The sequence below is a fragment of the Gopherus evgoodei genome, chromosome 10 (assembly GCF_007399415.2).
Source record: "Gopherus evgoodei ecotype Sinaloan lineage chromosome 10, rGopEvg1_v1.p, whole genome shotgun sequence".
Taxonomy (NCBI): domain Eukaryota; kingdom Metazoa; phylum Chordata; order Testudines; family Testudinidae; genus Gopherus; species Gopherus evgoodei.
In genome coordinates this window covers 41537788-41551105 of record NC_044331.1, presented here as the reverse complement: position 1 = coordinate 41551105, position 13318 = coordinate 41537788, and the positions used below count along the sequence as shown (strand labels likewise).

General features: G+C 46.2%; 1 protein-coding gene across 3 annotated transcripts in view; it reads left to right on the top strand.

Annotated features, from left to right (window-relative positions):
* Nucleotides 1-13318, top strand: part of TRIP4 (thyroid hormone receptor interactor 4) — a 55620-nt gene that overhangs the window by 22522 nt on the left and 19780 nt on the right. The window lies entirely within an intron of this gene.

The following is a 13318-nucleotide window of genomic DNA, read 5'->3' as shown; positions in this document are numbered from 1 at the left end:
TCTGATTAAACAGCATTTATTTCCTTGACTGGTCCCTATTAAACAGAATATATGTGAATGCTGTCCCAGTTAAGCAGCAGTCACTGCCAGTCCCTATCCATAGGTTAAGTGGATTCTTTGAGAAAGAAGCTGATAAAGTGGCTGTCCCAGAGAAGAATGCTCTGGTTAAAGCAGAATGTGCCATAGCAGTGAGTTTCCTTTGGGATGCGGAGAAGCAGCTGATCAGTGTGACATCATTTCACATGAGGGAGAGCTCTGCTCCTCCCTCTTTCCCCCGCCCCCTCCCACGCCCTGTGGGTTTATACCAAGCAGAAGCAGGAAGAGTGGTGGTTTGGGACTCGAGATAAAGGCGACATGCTGAACTGGATGGGATTTTTCTTTTCCCTGTCATCTATTTGGCTTTTAGAATTGGGACAGGAGTATTAAAATTGAACAGCAGAGGGTGCCTTGGGGCAGAAAGGCCACTTAAATGTCATGGCCATGCAGCCTGCCTAGAGTGACAGAATCCTAGGAAGTGAAGAAGGGAGTAGACCAATTAGATCATCACCTCCATCCCCTGGGGCCAGAGCCTGATTGTTCCATACACTATATTAGCCAATGTCCTGTGCAGTCTAGTTTCACATGAGGACCTTTTTCCTTTCCCAGCTGCCCTCGGGAAACTTTCCCCAGTCTAATCAGGTGCACTGATAGGAGATATGATCTCCAGCCTATATTTTTTCTTTTTTTAATTGAATCCCATCACTCCTAGTTCCACCCCATGGAAACGCTCTGGAAAATTCCTCTTCTTTCTTGGTGGTTAGTCCCCATAGGTACATGTAGACAGTTGTCATGGCGCTTCCCTAGTTTGTATGTAATTAGCCTTTAATCTCTCCTCATAGATCAAGCCCCCCAGACTCTTCGTCAGCTCTGTTGCTGTCTCACAATTCCTTCCAGTTTGCTGTCATCTTTCTGTTTAGTTGAGGCACCAGAATTGAACACGTTATTCCAGGAGCAGTCTTAACACAGCTGTGTAATTTCCTTTCCTCTCCTTTCAGTGCTATGTTGCCTTTTCATGTCCAGCCCAAAATCACACTGGCTTTTTGCTGTTACTGTATTGCATTGTAAATGTATACAGTCTTGAATTTGCTGTTTCTTTCAGAATTAATGCTACCCACGAGTCACTATTTGTGGGTTTGGTATTTTCCCCCATATGTATTGGCTTGAATTTAATATGAAGACCTGAGTGTGCTCCCACTTATATCAGTGATGACGATGTCAACATTTAGTTGTTGCCTCTTATCAGTAATGAGTGTAGCTGAATCAGAGTGAAAACAGTTTAACTCTGAGTGTATGTAGAAGGGATATAAATATTGTTTGAAAAGTTAACTGTTTAAATGATTACAAAATATTTTGTTTAAACAGTTAACTGATTAGAGGGCCGGCCGTTGGGGCTGGGGACACTCTGGCTGGTGCGGCCAGGATTGCTCCGGGCGGCGCGGGTCCACTGGGGTTGGCGGGCCAGCTAGTGTGGGGTTACGGGGGTTGACGGGCCGTCCTGGGAGTTAACGGTTAAGGCAGGTTAACATTTTATGTATCTAGTATGTAGACAAGACCAACCCACATTCAGCACTGCTGCATGTGATTTGGTCCTGTCTACTCTCATCTATTTTCAACACAGTTTTAGCAGCACCTGATAGAGAAGCCAGCTGTTGCAATGGGTTCCTTACCTAGTGCAGACAAATCCCTGTTGACTTCAGGGTAAGTGGAGTAGAGCACCTAGTTTTCTGCACACTTGTATTTGTATCATAGGAGAAAATATTTTAAAACCCGACAATACAGTAAGATAAACTGCAAACCTGGCAGCAGCGATCCCTCCATGAGAGCAAGACATGCTAGACTTCTTCACAAACATTCTCCTTTGATTATCTGCCCCTCACCCTCTCAGCTCCCATTTGATACTTCTTTCACATTTCCAGGAAATGGAGTAATTACACAGATGCCATGTAACCACATCAGTGGATGATGGTTTGAAAATTAAATAATTGCCCAATATGCACGATGGAGGCGACATGTTTTTGGAGATCGAGAAGTTTGATTTGACTTGTCTAATCTTTTCTGTAGGCAAAGGTGATTCTCTTTCCTCGCAGTTTGCTTCCTCCGTCAGGTTATTCATGAAGATTACTAAAACCCAGCTCTTAATTTCCATGACACCCTGCTGCGGTTTTTCACTCCACCTCATCCTTCAATATTTAGATTACAGATTTGCTCAGAGGGCTAAATCAGAATGAGGCCCCATTGTGCTGAGCAAACAGACAGGTAGAGATGGTCCCTACCTCAGAGACCTCACAGTCTAATTGGTGTATTCTTTATTAGTTGTTAATCTGAGGACTTATTGTATGTATACTGTGAACTTGTATGTTGAGATCACTGCTGTGGGCCCAATCCTTCAGCCTGTACTAAGGTGTAGTTTTTGCATGACTGGTCGTATTGATTTCAGTGCAGCAATTTGCATGATTGAGGACTAACTATGACGAAGAGTTGCAGTATTGGGTCCTGTGTTAACGGCATGCCCAGGGGCTTGGGGTGGGAGGTGAAAGACAGTCTTAAGGCTAAAATCACCACAGACCTGCAATCAGGTGACATGGGCTCTAAGCCCGGCTGTGCTACTGATTTGCTGTGTGAACATGGGCAAGTCACTTAACCTCTCTGTGCCTGTTTCTCCATCTATAAGATGGTATACTGCTTCTCGAGCAGAAGTGGTGTGAGGCTGATGTCATTCCTTGTGATCCTCGGATAGACATACAAAGGGTTATCATCAGGTACAACATCCACCTGACATGAATGGTTTGAATTGCACTGTCAACAGTAGAGTGAAGCTATAACTCCTCCCATCACTCAGCCTGGTTACAAGTCTGCTCTGCTGCTCAGACAGCCCAAGATGTGGCAGGCTTAACTCTGAATGTCTGGCCTGTGCTGACAGATCTCCCATCTTCTTGTAGCGTGTTGTGGGTTCACTTGCTTTCATTAATGGGAGCCTCAAAAAATGGAAATTCAACTCCACATGGCCCCTTTCTTGCGCTTAGCTGTGCTAATGGTGACTTCCCAAGAGCTGAGTTAAGGGGCTGTTTTTCTCTGCTCCAGGCTGACCTCACCAACACCTCAAGCAGAGCAGAGAGCTGCGTTCCTTTTCCTGTGTTAGGTGGTAGTGAGCTCATCAGTTGTAACTGGGGAAACACAGAATGCTACAGGCAGGCCTTGGTAGGGAAATAAAGAACCAGATGATTTACAATTAATGCACTGAGGTCTATTCATATTCTGTTGATGATCTGAGATCTAAACCAGCTTTTATTTTTATCATAACCTAGTCCCAGATTTGGACCTTAGCGTCCAAAATATGGGGGTTAGCATGAAAACCTCCAAGCTTAGTTACCAGCTTGGACCTGGTAAAGCTGCCACCACCCAAAAAATTAGAGTGTTTTGGGGCACTCTGGTCCCCCCAAACCTTCCCTGGAGACCCCAAGACCCAAATCCCTTGAGTCTCACAACAAAGGGAAATAAACCTTTTCCCTTCCCCCTTCCAGGTGTTCCTGGAGAGACACACAGAAGCAAGCTCCGTGAATCTAAACAGAGGGATTCCACCCTCCCCGTTTCCAGCCTTGGAAAACAGAAGTACCGATAATCTCTCTTTCCCCCTCACCCAGAGGGAATGCAAAGTCAAGCTAGTAAATCTAACACACACAGATTTCCCCCTGACTTCTTCCTCCCACCAATTCCCTGGTGAGCACAGACTCAATTTCCTGGAGTTCCCCACTAAAGAAAAATTCCAACAGGTCTTAAAAAGAAAGCTTTATATAAAAAGAAAGAAAAATACATAAAAATGGTCTCTCTGTATCAAGGTGACAAATACAGGGTCATTTGCTTAAAAGAAATATGAATAAACAGCCTTATTCAAAAAGAATACAATTCAAAACATTCCAGCAACTATACCCACATAAATACAGAAGAAAACAATAGAAACCTTACTGCCTTACTATATTTGTACTTACAACTTGGAAACAGAAGATTAGAAAGCAGGAAACAGAAATCCTCTCATAGCTGAGAGAGAGACAGACAGAGGACCCCAGAACAAAAGACTCACACACAAACTTCCCTCCACCCAGATCTGAAAAAGTCTGGTTTCCTGATTGGTCCTCTGGTCAGGTGTTTCAGGTACTTCTTTCCAGGTGTAAGAGACATTAACCATTAGATATCTGTTTATGACAATTTTAATTACCAAAAAGCAGTTTCATATCAGCTTTTTAGGTATTTCTAAATGGTTTTGAAAGTGGGTGGGTATATCTGTAATTACAGATAGATCAAACCTTGGTATTAAATACCAGATAATAATGCTGGGAAGAAATTAGGAATTTACATTTCACATGTGAGTGAAAAATCACCTGCCACTTTAAGTCTGTGTAAGGGGGCTTTGCTAAATTTTTGTGCCTGAAGGGCAAGTGTGCCTTTTCAGTAAGCTTCACTATTCCCACTCCACTGAGTTTGAACCTGGTGCTCCAAAAATACCAGAGTGCCAGGAATACAAGGAACAATTAATATCCCATGCAGGAATACAATAAATGAGTCTTGCTGTACTTAGGATCCAGAAGATAACATTCTTAGGATGAGAGACTAAGGGCAAGTCTCCACTAGAGCGCTACATCCGCACAGCTGCACCGATGCAGCTATGCCGCTGTAGCACATCTGGTGAAGACGTGCTATGCTAATGGTAGAGCGTTCTCTTGTTGGCATAATTACTCCACCTCCGCCAGAGGTGGAACTTGTATCGGCTGTACCACTGACATAGCACCGGTGTGGACAGTGCTTAGGTCACTGTCACTTGCGTCGCTCGGGGGGGTGTCTTTTTCACACCCTTGAGTGACGTAAGTTAGGTTGATTTAAGCAGTAATGTAGACCAGTCCCAATATACACTAGTAATCAGCCCCTGAACAAGAAATCAAAGAGAGAAAAATACATCTCAGGAACACGGTAACTGAATTATAGAACATAAAATAGTGAAACGATATAGATATGTAAAGATGTAATTAATTTACTATACAAACCATCTCTGGAACATGTTAATGTAAAATGAGTGCAAATCCTAAGTATTTTATTCTAAAAGTCCAAAAGAAAAGTCACACTCATGCAGTATTGCCAATTCCAAGTGTTCAGAAATCATCAGATTTAAAAAAAAAAAAAACCACCAGTAAATTTGGAGTTTTTATTCGTCCTCTGGGTTTTGAGCCTTTAGGGTACGCTCCGGTCATGTTTCAAGCTTTTCTCTGTAACCATGAATGTCTTCCCCCCACACACACCCATTTTAAAAAGAAAACTGAGATTCTCATTCAGTTATCTGACCCCAAGGGCTGGAACTTTAAGAACATCAAATATTGTGAGCCTCATGATAAAATTGTGAGAGTTGGCAACATTTCAGAGGAGTTTTCCTGGGGGATCTGCAAAGGCCCTCTCATGTTTCAGTTTCTGACTGTAAAAGTTTCTTGACACAGGGTTCAAACAAGAGGATTATGTGTGAGAGGCATTGGCAACCCACACATGAGAACACCTGTCTGTTTGTACTTTCTGTTGGGGTAGGAATTCCATCTCAGATCTCGAGTGATCTGTGTTTTGAAGAGGGATTAATGATGTTGTTTCTCACTGTGGCAGTTAAAACCTTCTACTTGCTGATGAGAGTCTGCTGAGTTGTACATGTCTACTGTTAAAAAGGTCTCCGTGAGGATTTGAGATTTGTTTGGAACTTGACTAGCCTGGTGCAGAAAGTAGTGTATCTGTGCCACAGATAACAATTGTAGCCAGCATCCATGCCCTTCTAACTCAGGGGCCCACAGTGTCTAAACCTGCATTGATCACATGTAATCTAATTCCAGATCAGGTTGTATTAGGTCTAATTCTGGCTTGCAGAGACCTACAGATGGTGCAAAGAGCATGTTTATACCAACCCTCCTATTTGAGATTTCTCAGTATACTTTTCCAGGCAAGAGAGTCCTCCTCCAGGGTCTTGCTTATCTGTGACAAAGCAGAGCAAATTAGGGATACAGTTAATTTGGATTTTAGTCCTCCAGGGCCTTTTGAATTTTTCCTTATCCAAAGCTCTCTAGTTTTCAGAAGAGCTTGTTCTGATACTCTAGCTTCTCAGCATAAGCCAGCAGATATTAAAAATTTACTGTTCAAATCTGTTAAGATGCAGGAGAAATTGCCAGTTGATGATTAATTTAGGAACACATTAGCATGCCCAAAGGAACTGAATGTTGGTTTTACAACATTTGATAGTGGCTAGCATGCCCTCTTCTCTGGTTTCAGAGACCCCAGGGAAGAACTGAGGCTAAAGCTGAAGCATATGACTTAATTAATGGTGATTGTAGATTTAGCCTTTGCTACTATTTTAGCAAGCTATTCCGTGGTTCGGGACTTAACATTGCTCTCAAACACAGGCCACACTCTATGGAGAGTTGAAATTCACCTCCTCCTTGGTATTTGATTTTTACTAATGCTGACAGTAAAGATAAGGTAACAAAATTCAATTCAAACCTTCCTAGACTTCGATGCTTCTTGAGTTCCTCCCTCTAGACTGCTCAGCCCTCAGCCTAGATCTTCAATTTCTAGAGAACAAGTCCCCGCTTCCTTATTCCAGAGTGGGGTATTGTAATGAACCATCTGCTTTAGTAAATTGTTAAACTTTTAAAGTTTGCGGATGATACCAAGCTGGGAGGGTTTGCAAGTGCTTTGGAAGGTAGGATTAAGATTCAAAATGACCTGGAAAAGTAAAGTAAATAGGGTGATATTCAATAAGGACAAATGCAAGGTACTCCTCTTAGCAAGGAACAATCAGCTGCACACATACAAAGTGGGAAATGAATGCCTAGGAATGAGTACTGTGGAAAGGGATCTGGGAGTTATAGTGGGTTGCAAACTAAATATGGGTGAACAGTGTAACACTATTGGGGAAAAAAAGCAGACATCATTCTGGGATATATTAACAGGAGTGTTGTAAGCAAGACACGAGAAGTAATTCTTTCACTCTACTCCGCGCTGATACTGCCTCCACTGGAGTATTGTGTCCAGTTCTGTATGCCACATTTCAGGAACGATGTGGACAAATTGGAGAAAGTCCAGAGAAGAGCAACAAAAATGATTAAAGGTCTAGAAAACATGACCTATTAGGGAAGATGGAAAAAATTGGGTTTAGTCTAGAGAAGAGAAGACTGAAGGGGGAAACGATAAGTTTTCAAGTACATAAAAGGTTGTTACAAGGAGAAGAGAGAAAAATTGTTCTCCTTAACCTGTGAAGATAGGATGAGAAGCTGCCATGAAGGTGGTTTAGGTTGCACATTAGGAAAAACTTCCTAACTGTCAGGGTGGTTAAGCACTGGGACAAATTGCTTAGGGAGGTTGTGGAATCTCCATCATCGGAGGTTTTTAAGAACGGGTTAGATAAACACCTGTTGGGAATGGTCTAATTATAACATAGTCCTGCCTTGAGTTCAGGGGACTGGATTAGATAACCTCTCAAGGTCCTTTCCAGTCCTACACTTCTGTGATTAGAACCCTCTTAGCATTCCACAGCAGGAGCAGCAGCTGAGAAATTAGATTGTTTCAGGCAAACACTGCTGGCCTCCTACAAGGTCCTGCTAAAGACTGGGCCCAAAAAGTAGACTCTGCTCAGTGACATGGATTTAAAAGGCTAGGGAATTACCCACAAGTGAAAAATTATCGTGTGTGTGTGAGAGAGAGAAGAATATTTTGGCTGTTACTCAACACAGTTAATATAGTTCAAATACAAATGTGCAAGGAGTGCACATACTTACATAAGCCTTCATCACCATGTAATTAATACATTTCATACCCCCAAACAGGTCAATCTTTCCAAATCCGTTTGTAAAAACATCTGGATTCCACCAATACATCCCACTGTGAGAATTGGTGGAACCCTGATATAATTTAATCAACAATATCTAAAACAAAGAGCATGCATACAACAATTTGCTTTCATTACAGAGCAATGCTAGGGGTCAAAACCAAGGCTGGGTAGGTAGAGTGATAGTGAGTGATGAAGTTTACCAGAGCAGGGAGTTGGGTGGATACATTAATTGTTAATTTCTAGCCAAGGGTCTTTGTGGGATTGTTCATGGCATTAGCTGGACTCTGCTGTATCACTCTTTTCCTTAACCATTTGCTAACGTGGGTTCTTGGTATTTGAATAATTAATTCCTCAGTAATCATTTATAAAAGGACTTTATTCTGCTGACAGAAGCACTCTCACAATGCTACCATGAGTTGCTAAGGCAGAAGGAAGCACTCTTTCCCCCACCATTCCAGTCCTCTGATTTCTTCCTGATCCTGCCTTTTGTTTGGCCATAAGAGAGGATGGCATGGAACAAGAAAACGTGTGAAATGTGCCTTTCAGCCTTTATACTGGTGAATGTTTTTCCAATTCTATCCAGTTTCTCCTGTTGGTCATCAGTCATCCAATAAATGTGTCAGCCAACCCAAATGTAGCTTGCTTGGCTCACTGCGGGCAGGTGTTTTTCCGGGTAGGGAACAGAGTTGCTGAAGGCTTCAGTGGCACTTAATCACTTGGCAGTGGTGAGCCTGGTCATTGGAAAAGCAGAGGAGGACGGCTCATAGTCCAGGTTGTCTGGCACCCTTGAATCCTCCAAGCCTTCTGAGAACAGAGCAGTGTGGGTCTGTTCAGCATTTTAAAATCAAATGCCGTTCAACTAGTTTAAATGTTCATCTATCTTTTGAAGCCCCATTCCTATTAAATCATAATTACTTCCCCCTGCACCTTACATAGCCAGGTACAGCCTGTGGTGCAGATCTGGGCTGGGAACTCTGATGCAGAGAACACCCTAGGAAAGTAGTGGTGCTTGACTTGAAAAGGCCATTCTGGAGAGAATCCAGCAGTGCCCCTGCCTATCCTCCCTCTTGCTCGTGGATCTGATTGTGCTCCGGAATAGCGGAATACTGCAAAAGCAGGCAGAGGAAAAAGCGACACCTGAGGGGCATAGTTGTGGGAAAAAGGGGAAATGAAGGCAGCCTAGCAAAGTTCCTTGTGCAGCTCCATGAAAGGAACCTGCGCCACTTGCCAGCGTATGATCCACCAGCAGCAGATGTAAGCTCTCAAAAACAGCAGGGAGAATGTTGACTGCAACAATGCATCAAGGCTGTGGTTTGTAACCTCAGTGGTAAGGCAGTTAACTTTTTTAACAAAGACATTATGATTGCCAAATCCATAACCATTAGCAGCTGTGGTTCTGAGCTGTTCCTTCCTCACTCTTTGCAGTCTAGACCGAACAGGCTTTCAAACAAAAGTTTGGCTGGCAGCTTTTGTTGTTGTTTTGTAATCTTCCTTTTCCTCTGCCGGTCCTGTCAAACTAAGTGGAATATCGCTGATTAGCTGCTTCCTAGCCCAGCCTGCCCCAGCACTACACCGAAGCACTTCCCCTCCTCTCAGCCATAGGGCTAATGTGGTGGCTTTGGACAGTTATCTGGGGTCTCGATCCCAAGGTGGTAAATGAGTCATCAGCGATGAAAGTCCAGATTTCTGGACTAGTAAACTTGGCATTGAAGTTTGGCCTCTCTTCCCACATATCAGGGAAGCTCTTTGCTCATCGCAATCAATAGACTTTCTGGGGAAGTGAGAAATTAGAGAAGATAGTGACAGATGAAACGGCAATCAGCAGAGAACATCTCTGAAAATGCAAAGTTCCAGTAACCCCCAATGTGTTGTGAGAGAAACCAATGTCTCAGGTGTAACGGTTTGCACTCACCTAGCTCCTTCAATCCAGTACTTTACAAAGGTGGGAAACTGAGGCAAGGAGAGGTGAAGTATCTTGCCCAAGATGTCTTGGAAAGTGACTAAAAGTGGCACCACCCTCACTGACAGACCTGCTCTCTGTGTGTATTCAGCACCAGGGCTGCTGACTTTCTGAGCCAAAGAAGCCCTGCAGTGCCATGTCTGGCCCAGGCACCATGAACAGAACAGTTCATTGAGTTCCAGCTGCTGGGTCAAATTCTGTCTTCAGTTACACCTGTGCAACCCTGTGGAAGACCTTGGTGTGGCTGAGGGGACAGTCTAGCTGACAGAATCTTGATTACTGGTACTTAGGTATGAGCCAGAATAATTCCAGCACTTCTCTGAGGCCAGGCGGACTTAGCAGCACTTGTGGTCAGAGAAAAACACCTTCTGACTGGTAAATTCCAGCATGTTTCCTCTGTGAAGCCACTGAGATGAGAACAGAACCCCAGGAGGCCATTCTTAGCTTTGCTTTTCAGACTAGAGCTTCCCTCGAGCCTCCTGAAGACAGTATCAAGGACGAGGGATTTTCAAGATCCCAGAGAAAAGTAATGTTGGAGACTGTGACTGACCAGGAACAAGATGTTACACTCATGTGCATGCCTGGAACAGGAACCTGGCTAGATTGCACGATTTGCCCAAGGAATAATCTGAAAATTCTGGCATTCTGTATAGGGGTTGTTTGGGATAAGAAGCATCTGGTGCCATTCTTCTTTGAGTGCTTGCTCATATCGATTCCAATTAGGTGTGCGCACGCTGCGTGCACGTTCGCTGGAAGATTTTTACCCTAGCAACACTTGGTGGGTCGGCTGGGTCGCCCCCTGGAGCGGCACCACTATAGTGGTGAATATATACCCCTGCCGACCCAATGGCCCTTCAGTTCCTTCTTACCGCCCGTGTCGGTCGTTGGAACAGTGGAGCGCAGCTTAGGTGATCTCCACTTTCCTAGCTACTCATAGTTCCTTATTAATAGTTGTGTATATAGTTATAATCTCTATAGCTGTAGTTAGTTTTAGTCATTTCTATGATATATTTAGTGTATATAATAGTGAGGGGATCGGGGATTAGCCCCTTCCTCCCACCCAGTACTGGGGCTCATGCCCGGGTCACCGGACTTCAAACCATGCACAGCCTGCTATAAGCCGATGCCAACGGGAGATCCCCACAACTCCTGCCTTAAGTGCCTCAGGGAATCCCATCTCTTAGATAGGTGCCGGATCTGTAAGGCCTTTAAGCCAAGGACGAAGAAAGAGCGGGACTTTCGCCTCAAACAGCTCCTGATGGAGGCAGCTCTTAGTCCAACGCCCTTGGCACCGAGTGCTAAACAGTCTGTCTCAAGGAGAAGCGCTCTTTTGGCTCCGGATCGCCCCGATACCGCTAAGGCCCGTTGGCACCGACCGTTGCTGGCACCGATGTCGGCTCAGCACCGTTCCCTGTCACCGCAAGTCAAGATGCATCATAAGACTCCCGCTGCTTCGGAGCTGCCTGCACCACAGTCGGAGCACCCGCCTAAGTCGGACCGCCCGGCACCGACACCTGGCGCGGCACCACCAGCTTCGGCACCTTGATTCCGGTCCCACAAGGACTGTCGAGTCCAGGGCCTGAAAGCTCCCCAGTGCATGCTGTGGTTGAGCTCACTATCCTGTCCACACTTGAGATCTTCTCCACTGCGAGGGACTTGATTGCAATGACAGAGTCTGCACTGCCTCAACCCCCAGCACCGCCGGTGCAGGTTATTCAGTCTATTGGCAAGCCTGCCCTGCTGAGGCCACCCTCCGTCGGCACTGCTGAGAGGCACCAATCAAGATCTCGGTCCCACCGGAGATCCCGGTCCCGGTCTCGACACCGTTCACAGTCCTGGCACTGCTCTCCATCACAGTACCGGTCGCACTCATGGCACTGCTCAGCGTCCTGTTTGCCGGCCCGGCACTCCCGGTACCGATCCAGCTCCCGGCACCGTTCCCGGCACTGTGCCTCTCGCAGCCGCTCCAGGCGATGAGCCTGGAGATCCCGGTTGACCTCCCGGCACCGGTACGGTCGCAGGTCCTGGTCTCATTCACAGTACTGTTATGGTGCCCGGTACCGCTCCCTGGTGCTGCACCGAGAGAGATCGTCTAGAGACGTGGTCCCTTCTCAGGGTTTCTTAGCTCCTCCTTGGCCATCTAGACACACCTCAGTGTCATCTCACGCAGACAGTCCTTCCTATGCACAGGACCATGACTCAGACGTGCCCAGCCGAGTCTTCCAGGACACCCGAGATCAAGACCAAGGGCCTCATCAGTGGTCGTTCTGGACACCTTGGGCATATCACCAAGCTCAAGGTGCGCACCCAGAAGCCCCACGCTCTGTGCCATCTGAACACCGGGTGCCAAAGGCGACTGTAAGCTGCCCCCCTCCTGCAGGTATGGATGAAGTGTCCGTTCCGCCGACAGACTCTCAGGTCCCACCTGAACCTGACACCGCCCAAGAACAAGAGCCCACGCAGGACTCTCTTGTACCTGGCCTCTGCTCTTCCTCCTCTCCAGATGAGGCGGTGGCGGGGACATCCTCCTCCAGCCCTCCCCCAATTGACCTGAGGTCCCATCAGGATCCTCTGAGGCGGGTGGCCCAGAATATGAATCTTCAGGTGGAGGTGGTCCCGGAGATAGAAGACCCTATGGTGGATATTTTATCAGCTGACACCCCCACAAGAGTAGTCTTGCCCTTTATTCATACGATTGAGGCAAACACCGATACCATCTGGCGATGTCCAGCCTCTATTCTGCCCATGGCGATGGGAGTTGAGCGGACGTACATGGTACCCTCAAAAGGGTTACGAGTATTTGTACGTGCACCCTCCTCCCTGGTCGTGCAATCGGTTAACAAGAGGGAGCGCCATGCCAGGAAGCTCCTGCTCCAAAATCCAAGGAGGCTAGGTGCATGGACTTATTGGGCCGCAAGATATACTCTGCTGGGGACCACCAACTCAGGGTGGCGAACCAACAAGCCCTACTTAGCTGTTACAACTACAACACCTGGACGGCGGTGGGCAAATTCACGGAGCTAATTCCCCAAGACTCCCACCAGGAGTTTGCAGCCCTCTTGGAGGAAGGAAAGAAGATGACAAGAACCTCTCTCCAAGCCTTACTGGACATGGCTGACTCAGCAGCCAGAACTCTGGCCTCAGGAGTGGCCATGAGGAGAACATCATGGCTTCAGGTGTCAGGCCTCCCACCTGAGTTACAACAGACTATACAAGACTTGCCCTTTGAGGGCCAAGGCCTATTTTCTGAAAAGACTGAACCTAGGCTGCAGAGCCTAAAGGACAACAGGGTGATCGTGCGCTCACTGGAAATGCACACCCCGGTGACTCAGCGCAGGTCCTTCCGTCCTCAGCCTCAGCGCGCTTACCACCCGCCTAGGCTGCGACAGGACCTCTGCAGAAGACGAGGCCGGGGGAATCGCAGAAGGCAGTCTGGGCCCCAAGGGGGTCAAAATCAGGGCCCCACCAAA